This window comes from Gekko japonicus, unplaced genomic scaffold (assembly GCF_001447785.1).
Source record: "Gekko japonicus isolate JY-2015 unplaced genomic scaffold, Gekko_japonicus_V1.1 scaffold356, whole genome shotgun sequence".
Taxonomy (NCBI): domain Eukaryota; kingdom Metazoa; phylum Chordata; class Lepidosauria; order Squamata; family Gekkonidae; genus Gekko; species Gekko japonicus.
In genome coordinates, this window is record NW_015175979.1 from 549,706 (window position 1) to 559,513 (window position 9,808).

The following is a 9,808-nucleotide window of genomic DNA, read 5'->3' on the forward strand; positions in this document are numbered from 1 at the left end:
GAATAGCTCACAGGGCGGCCCTGGGGAAAAAGTCTCTCTCTGCCTCGTCGGCCTCAAAGGGTTGTGTGAGGAAAGGGATGGCGTGCTCAAAAGCAGGATGAAGGGCAGGAGGGTGTGTGTGTGTGTGGGGGGGGTTTCCCCTGGCACTGGGGAGGGGGATAGAGGGCCCCAAAGAGGACAGTTAGGTAGGAAAAAACATTCCCCCTCAAATGGTCAAAGGGGTTAATGACTAAAAGGCATAAAAGGCATCCTAGATGATATGACAAGCAGAATCACATAGCTGAGATTTGAAGGATCTTTTTTAAAAAGCAGAGCTCTGAACCAAAAAAAGAAAGCCCCCAAAGCTATGAAATCAATTGGGGGTGACGGAGAAGGGGGGCTCTTCCTTCCCTAGCTATACCTTGTGGCTAATAGCCACTGATGGACCTCTGCTCCATATGCTTATCTAATTCCCTTTTGAAGCCGTCCATGCTTGTAGCACCCACCACTTCCTGTGGCAGTGAATTCCATGTGTTAATCACTCTTTGGGTGAAGAAGTACTTCCTTTTATCCGTTCTAACCCGACCGCTCAGCAATTTCATGGAGTGCCCACGGGTTCTTGTATTGTGAGAAAGGGAGAAAAGTACCTCTTTCTTTACCTGCTCTTTCCCATGCATAATCTTATAAACCTCGATCATGTCACCCCTCAGTCGTCTTTTCTCCAAGCTAAAGAGCCCTAAGCGCTTTAACCTTTCCTCATAGGGAAAGTGTTCCAACCCTTTTATCATTCGAGTTGCCCTTTTCTGCACTTTTTCCAAAGCTATAATATCCTTTTTAAGGTGTGGTGACCAGAATTGCACACAGTATTCCAAATGAGGTCTCACCATTGATTTATATAGGGGCATTATTATATTGGCTGATCTGTTTTCAATACCCTTCCTAATAATCCCCAGCATAACATTGGCTTTTTTTATTGCAGTCACACACTGTCTCGACATTTTCAGTGAGTTATCTACTACAACTCCAAGATCTCTCTCTTGCTCAGTCTCTGCCAGTTCAGACCCCATCAATGTGTATTTATATTTAGGATTTTTGGCTCCAATGTGCATCACCTTGCACTTGGCCACATTGAACCCCATTTGCCATGTTGACGCCCACTCGCCCATCCTTGACAGATCCCCTTGGAGTGCCTCACAATCCTCACTGGTTTTCACCACCCTGAACAACTTTGTATCATCCGCAAATTTAGCCACTTTTTGGTCCTTTTAGTCCAGCCTCCTGTCTCACACAGCAGCCAAACAGTTCCTCTGGACAACCAATAATAAGGCATAAAGGCCGAGACCTTCCCCTGAGAACATCAGAAGAGCCCTGCTGGATCAGACCAATGGTCCATCTAGTCCAGCATACTGTCTCACACAGTGGCCAAACAGTTCCTTTGAGGGCCAACAACAGGGCATGGAGGCCAAGGCCTTCCCCTGATGTTGCCTCCTGGCTCTGGGGTTTAGTGGTTTAGTGCCTCTGAATGTGGAGGTTCCCCTCAGCCAGCATGACTAGCAGCCAGCAATAGACTTCTCTCTCACAAAAAGCTCTCTGTGCCTGTGGTGTAGGAGATGCCATACAGTGGAGGAGGGGAAACCATCTCACAATAGTTGCATTCCCCTCTGACATGCATACACATACAGTTAAAAATTAAAGATACCAGTCAGAAAAGTTTCTGGAAGTAAAATAATAAATCCAAAAAAAAAATACATAACAAACCAATGCCTTAGAGGGTAGAACTGCCAGAGTGCTCTAAGCTCCAAAATGTTATGACTTAACATAACTAGAAGTATTAAAATACCAGCAGAGCAGACATAAAGGGGAGATACATGAAGAAGGCAGCTTAAGGTGTATTTGCTTTTGGAAGTAACTGTCTGTCCCCAAAGAACGGTGCCTCCGTCTGACTGAGTGGTAGACTGAAGACATCAGAAATCCATCCACTTGGACCAGGCTGGTTGGGACAGAAACTTGGACTTGGTCTCCTGCAGCTCTCCCCTTTGCAAACATCCCATAGGAGAAGTCCCGAAGACCAGGGGTCATTTAGTAGAAAAAGAGGTGCAGGAGCTCATTAGCATAACTCATTAGCATAACTTATTTGCATATGCCACACCCCCTGACATCACCGGAAGTGTGTCAGAAGGCAACACCCATCGCTCAGGCTCCACTGGACTGTTTTGGATTGCTAGCTATTGGGGGGGGGATGGGCACATCTGCCCTCACAGAGGAGGGAGACCTTGTACCTGAATAAACCTTGGCCTTAACGGTGCCACTGGACTGTTTTGGATTGCTAGCTGGGGGGAGGGAACGCACAGATCTGTGCAGGAAGGAAGGGAGGAAGGAGAGTGTAATGTATCCAGCCCTGACAAGTCCAGAGACAAACGTCGAGCTTCGCTCCAAGAGACAATGGACTATACGGATCCTAGCCCACTCCAATCAGGGGGCTAGGTTCCTGGCCGAGAGTCAATGGGACTCCCAGCCACTGTAAATAACCTATTGGGAAGTGGGTGTGTGTTTTGGGTGGCGGTTTCTTGGGGAATATAAGCTGGCCTGCAATGCTCCTCGTGGCCCGGGGCTGCTGGGAGCAGGGGGTGGGGCTTGTTGCATGTGCCCTGGGCTCTTTACTGCCAGAAATGACCCCTGCAGATAATAATGGAAATCCCACCAAGATGAAGCAATTTGAGTCCAAGAGCACCTCAGAAACCAACGAGATTTGGTGGGTTATGAGCTTTAAAGGGTCGAAGCTCTCTTCGTCAGACGTGAGTCCAGACGGAGATCCCTGAGTCCTTGTATCCCAGTCAGAAGGTAGGAGGCACGTTGCAAAGAAAGGACTCCAAGGGGTGCAGAGGCACCGGGCACATTGTCATCAGTTTGATTAGAACAGGGGAAATGCCGAGGGGCAGAAAATTAGCCGCTGCAGTGAGATAAGATCCCTCTGCCCCTGTTCAGACTGGTGTGTGTGTGTGGGTCCATTGTTCTGAATTTGTGAGTGAACTCGAGTCCAGCAATCTCAGATTCAGCAATCCGCCCTGCCCCCCTGACAAGTTTGCATTAACTGCCAGGGCAACATCCGCGGGCATTTTAAAGGCAGCCGGTGGCTTCTCCCCATGTTGGAATAGTTGCTTCCCACAGTTTGACACCCGGGGGTCCTTACTGACTCATGACGTGTTCACAAGGAGGGCTTCAGGCTGCTCTTTGGACCACAGAGCTGCTCAGCAAGCTAAGCTACGGCATCCCTTCCGTCAGCACCAGGGGGGAAGGACTCTCTTCGAGCGTGTCCAGGAGAGGGCAACCAGGATGGTGAGAGGGTTGGAATCCAAGTCTTCTGAGGAAAGGTTGAAAGAGTTGGGTCTGTTTAGCCTGGGAAAGAGAAGGCTTAGAGGGGACATGATTGCAGTCTTCAAATATTTGAAGGTGGAGCAGATCTATTCTCTCTTGCTCTGGATTGCAAGACTAGATCTAATAGGTGGAAATTACAAGGGAGTCGTTACTGGCTAAATATCAGGAGAAACTTCCTAAGAGTGGTTGAGCAGTGGAACAGTCTGACTTGGGATGATGGTGGATGCTCCTTCGCTGGACGGGGCCTTTCGGGTATGTTGTAGGGCTATCTTTCGTCTATGCTCCTGCAGAGTGCAGGGGGTTGGACTAGATGACCCGCAAGGTCCTTTCCAACTCTAACATTCTATGATAGGGGTGGCCTGTGGGAACTGCCAGCCGTCCCGGCGAAGCCCACTTTCTCAAAGCAGGGCATTTTTGAACCTACCGGGAAGCCACCTCCTCTCACCTGCAGGGCTGCCGCGCGGCCAAAGCATCAAGAGCCACACAGGGACAAGGGAAGGCCACTCGGCACATGCCAACTCCTGGGGACTTGTGGGTGGAGTTCTGGGAGGGAAGGGAATCCAGCAGGGATGCGAAGCGAGACCCCACCCTCTCAAGCCACCCCTGTCTCCAGGAGGACTCATCCCTGAACTCCGGGGATCCTTTGTCATTCCAGGAGAATTCCAGGCCCCACCTGGAGACTGGCAACCCTGGGGCGCATTCTCTAGCCAGTTCTGGGGGTGGAACAGGGGTCACTGGGGTGGGGGTGGGAGGTATTTGTGAATTTCCTGCATTGTGCACTGGTTCTCCAAGTGGGCCATACTGCCCCCTGGAGGGCGCTGGAACGATCCAGGTGTGCTGTAACGATCCAAGTGCAGATCCACAAACTGCATCTTTTTGTCCACTTCTTGCAGGTAGATATCCAGGGGGGCGCTGAGTAATTTTTTTTTTTCTGAAAAGGGGGTTGTAGGCCAAATAAATTTGGGAACCTCTGATTTTGGGGGTTGGACTAGATGGCCCTGGAGATCCCTTCCAACTCTATGGTTCTATGATTCTAAGCTTTCAGAAAGGGACCCAGGCTGGGTCTGCTGACCTTAGCTCACATGAAGCCCTGCCCTAGAGGGTTTTCCATGTTGGTAGGGATGGGAGAGGGGACCTCTGCCATAAAGATAGAGAATCCCTGCCAGAGATATGGGGCCCAGCAGGTGGATCTTTCTCCTGCGTCCCACCTGTGTGTCCAGCAGCGCCGCGCCCGTCTGCCCTCCTGGCTCTTAATGGCTCCTGTCCGCCCTCCCGCCTCAGTGGCTTCCTGCGGCCTCCCCGTCACCTTGCCCGACTCCTCTCTCCCCTCCTGCTTTCTCGAGAGCAGCCTGAAGAACAGAGGGAGGGGGCTCCCTGTTCCACAGGTGTCGTTGCCTGGCAACAGCCCCCACTCCGTCGGGGAGACTCTCTGCTGCCAGAACTGGTTCAAGCGCCCCACAGCAGTGTTGCCAGACAGACAAGGAGGATTTTTGCACAGGTCTGAGAATCACAACCTCCTCCCCCTCCCCCAAATGAGGCACCCAACACTCTGCCCTCTCACTCACAAACGGAACCGCACCACTCACTGCTGCGCAGTGCTGTGCTAACTGGAGCAAAAGAACAGCAGGTCCTTCCAAGCAGGACTGCTAGTGAGGGGGGGAGGAGGAGGAGGAGAAGAAGAAGAAGAGATTGGATTTCTACCCCGCCCTTCTCTACCCAAAGGAGTCTCAGCGTGGCTTACAAACTCCTTTCCCTTCCCCTCCCCACAACAGACACCCTGTGAGGTAGGTGGGGCTGAGAGAGCTCTGACAGAACTATGGCTTGCCCAAGGTCATCCAGCAGCTGCAAGTGGCGGAGTGGGGAATCAAACCCTGTTCTCCCAGAGTTTACGCACTTTTCTCAGACACCAAACTGGGGCGACACGTCCCCTGCTTCCATGTCCATGCAGGGGCAAAGGGAGTCTTGGCCACATAGCCGCCTTCCCCGGCAGCAGGGCACAGGGTGGGAGGCGCTGCCTTCCTGCTCCTTTCTATCTCACACCCTTGCTATGAATTGCTGTTTGCAAGAGAGCAAGTGGAGGAAAGAGAAGGGGAGAAATGTAGGGTTGCCAGTCTCCAGGTGAGGGCGGGAGATCTCCCAGAATCACAACTGGTCTCCAGGTTACAGAGACCAGCTCCTTTGGGGGAAATGGCTGCTTCAGAGGGCGGACTCTTTGGCATTGTACCCCACTGAGGAAGGGAGGGGGGCCTAAAGCAGGCACAGGGAATGCTCTGAGAATGGCTTCACCACCGCCAGGGGGAGGGGGGCGGGAGAAGGCTTGGCCAGCCGGAGGCTGTAAGCCACTCAGCCCTTGCCGCCACCCGGGGGGAGGGAGAAAGTTTGGCGGGCCAAGCTCAGGCCTCGCTGCCGCTGCTGCTGGAGGGGGAGGGAGAAAACTTGGCGGGTTGGCCAGGCCTCACCGCCGCTGGGGAAGGGAGCGAGAAAGCTTGGCGGGCCGAGTTTAGGCCTTACCGCCAGTGCTGGGGGGGAGGAGGGAGAAGGCTTGGAGGGGCGCGGGCCTTGCCGTGGGTGCCGGGGATGGGGGCAGGGGAGAAGGCTCACCTGCAACTGCTTCCTTCTCCTCCCGTGGAGCTTCTCCCCCCCCCCGTGAGTATCGCGGGTCCCCCTTCTTGTCATTTCTAACTATACTTAGGCTCTGTGGCCTCAGGGGTTAATTGCTTTCTCAGAGGAACACAGTCCACTGTTTTAGTCTGCATGCTGTTTATCTTCCTAGCTAGAAGGGTGTGTGTGTGTGTGCACATGTGTGAATGTCTGCTTACACTTCTGTAGTACCAGCCTGGAGTAGTCTATGAGGCCCTGGGGAACGTATGATCTCAGCATCCACCCTGACCTTCGGTGCAGGAATGGTCTGGATAATGTAAGGAGCAGGTGTGTGTGTGTTTGGGGGGGGGCGCAGCCTTTAGGGCAGGTTTGGATCTTTGGGGGGCTGAGAATTGACTGGGTAGTTTGACTTAGGGAAAATGTCTTGCATGTAGTATAGGATCAGTTCTGGCACCTGCTTATTCAGAAGTGGAAAGATTCTGACACAGAATCTGTCCATGCTTGGAATCTTTCCACTTCTGAATAAGCAAATCTTGCTGATCCAAGAGTGTTGTGAGAGTGATTGCATCCGAGACCTGACACCGGGTCTGATTCCCCACTCCTCCTCCTTCCCATGAAGCCTGCTGGGTGACCTTGGGCCAGTCACGGTTCTCCCAGAACTCTCTCAGCCCCTTCTGCCTCACAAGGTGTCTGTTGTGTGGAGAGGGAGGGAAGGCAATTGTAAGCTGCTTTGAGACTCCTTAGGGTAGAGAAAAGCAAAGTATATAAAAACCTACTCTTCGACTTCTTTGCCTGCATTGGGTCTCAGCTGGACAGCTCCAGGCAGGTAGCAGTTCTGGGACCTTGAAGAGCCCCCACCGAGAGCCTTTAGCTGGGTGGGTGACCAGTGTAATGTGACAGACAGCTCAGTTTGATTTATCATTTGATTTGTTGCTTCGACTACATCATAAAGCATGATTTGGCCCATTATCCATGCTCTGGTCATTTTTCAGCTTAGACTACTACAACGGCCTCTACGTAGGTCCATCTTTGAAGACCTTTTGGAACCAAGATTCAGTTTGAAATGTGGCTGCAAAGCAGGTAGGGAGTGTAGGGATGTCCCTTGCCAGTGTGGAAAGAGCTTCACCGGACAGACATTCATTTCCAGGTTCAGTCCAAAGAGCACATGTGAACATACAATGAAGCTGCCTCATACTGAGTCAGACCCTTGGTCCATCACAGTTTATATTGTCTACTCGGACTGGTAGTGGCTCTCCAGGGTCTCAGGCAAAGGTCTTTCACGTCACCTCCTACCTGATTCTTTAAATCGGAGATGCTGGGGATTGACCCTGGGACCTTTTGTGTGCCAAGCAGATGCTTTGCCAGTGAACCATGGTTCTTCCCTAAGAGCTGCTTCTCTCCTTCAGAGCTCTAAATGATCTGGGACCATGGTATCCCAAGGACCAGCTGCTCTCCTATGAGACCGTCATCTCCTGAAGGAGACCATCATCTCCCATCTTCAGTAGCCAGGTGGGCAGATTCTCATAAAAGTGGGTGGGCACAGAGGCAGAGCCTTTTGTGTTGCGGCACTTTGTTTTTGGCACACTCTCCTTGCATCCAGTTAGCTATCCATTTAGCATCAGGTTAAAATCTTGTTTGCTCAAGCATTGGTAAATTGCTGGTGTGATGTTTTCACCTAATCGAGGTGGCTCAACTGGCACATCATCATACCTCACTCTAGTTATGGGCACAAACTGGCTCGCAAGCTAAATTTCATGACAAATTTGAGCCGGTTCGTGCTTAATGACTGAAATTTGTGGCAGGTCAACTGGCTCAAACATTCCGTGAACTTTCAAGCTGTTCATGGCAGTTCCTGGTGGTTCATGAATGGATACCTTTCCAGACAGACTGTCTCCACTGATCTAAATGTTTACAAAATTTCAAATCAATGGGGGGAGAACTCGGAGGGCATGTAGAGGAGCATCCAGGATAGGTCCCTTTGACTTGGATGTCTCCAGCTTGCCGAGGATTGGTTCTGCACACTCCTGAACCCCTGAACCTGTCATTTCTTCAGAAAGCACCTTCCGGGGGGGGGGCATATCTTGGACCCTGTAAATCCAATCCTCCCCAAGCTTGGAAGACAGGTAGAGAAGAGTCAGCCAGTGATCTCCAGTGAGTTTGGTGTCTCTACCAGTGTTCTCTCTAAGCTGAGTTAGTGTGAGCTAGTTCACAGTTTTTTAGCCTCCAGCTCACACCTTTTTGTCTTCACTCAGGAAGGAGGGCTCCAGAGCAAACTAATTGATGCAGCAGCCAAATCTCTCGCTCACCACTTTAGTGCCAGTAGCTCACAAAGTAGACTTTTTGCTCACAAGACTCCACAGCTTAGAGGGAGCACTGGTCTCTACCATGCTGGAGGTCTATTCTACCACATCATGGACCTCACAAACTGAACTGGTTTGTTTGGCAGCTAAAGGTTTGTGAAGATTCATGGTTCATGAACTGGGCACACTATGAACCATGAACCAAACCACATTTTCCTGGTTTGTGCCCATCCCTACCCAGCTCAGTCTTGCTTTGGGCCTCTTGTGCTGAAACGCACAGAGTTGCCAATCTCCAGGTGGAAGTTGGATCTCCTAGAATTACAACTGGTCTCCAGGTTACAGAGATCAGTTCCCCTGGAGAAAATGGCTGCTTTGGAAGGTGGACTCTGGGGCAATATACACCCCGCTGAGGTCCCTCCCCTCCCCAAACCCCGCCCTCCTCAGCCTCCACCCCCAAAATCTCCATGTATTTCCCAGCCCAGAGATGGCAACCGTAGGAATGGGAGCCCTACAGGGGGGCATGGGGGGGAGAGGTGGTTTCCAACACGTGGGGGAATCCGTTTCCCCACATCCATACAGGCAAGTATGGATTGTTCCCCAGAAAGCCAAATTGTTGTTTGCACTTCCAAAGGAGAGACATGCCCGTTGTTTCACATCTTTGAAGGCAAGTTAGGAAAGATTCTGTTTGCCTTGAAACCTGCTTGAGGACGAATTTCTCTGCCTCCCTTCTCCTCCTCCGTCTTGGAGCTCAGATCTGCAGCGATGACAGTAATTGGAGAGAAATCGTCACAACCTGGTTTGGAGATGCCTGTGTTTTCCCTTCCTCCTCTCCTCTCCCCTCCCCTCCCAGTTTTCTTTTCCTGGAAGATCTGATGAACGATTCCACGCAGCTCTGCACCGATCACTCTACGCCTTGGCAGACCCAGGTGAGGAGGATCTGACTTGCCCTGTTTTGTGCAGTGGGGGCCCATCTGGCTCCTGACGCTTTGGGGTGGGAAGATTCACGCTAAACTGCCTGAGCTGCCTGTAGGGCACACCGTTCCCCCCCACCACCATCAAAACACTGTTACTCATTGATTGTGCATCCCGTCTGGGGTGGTAACAGCTGGAGCATCAGTCTCTCCTCAGGGGGGCTCCATTCCCCCCCACCTCCTCCACTTGCAGCTGCTGGGTGACCTTGGGCAAGCCATAGTCCTGTCAAAGCTGTCCTTGAAAAAGAGCAGTTTCTGTCAGAGCTCTCTCAGCCCCACCTCCTTCACAGGGTGTCTGTTGTGGGGAGAGGAAGGGGAAGGAGTTTGTAAGCCACTCTGAGACTCCTTTAGGTAGTGAAGGGCGGGGTATAAATCCAATCTCTTCTTCTTCTTCTTCTTCATCATCCAGCCACACATTGTCTGCATCCACAATATGTAAGGTAAAGGTAAAGGTTTCCCTTGCTCAAAAGCCAGTCGAATCCAACTCTAGGGGGTGGTGCTCATCTCCGTTTCCAAGCCGAAGAACCAGCGCTGTCCAAAGATGTCTCCATGGTCATGTGCCTGGCATGACTAAATGTTGAG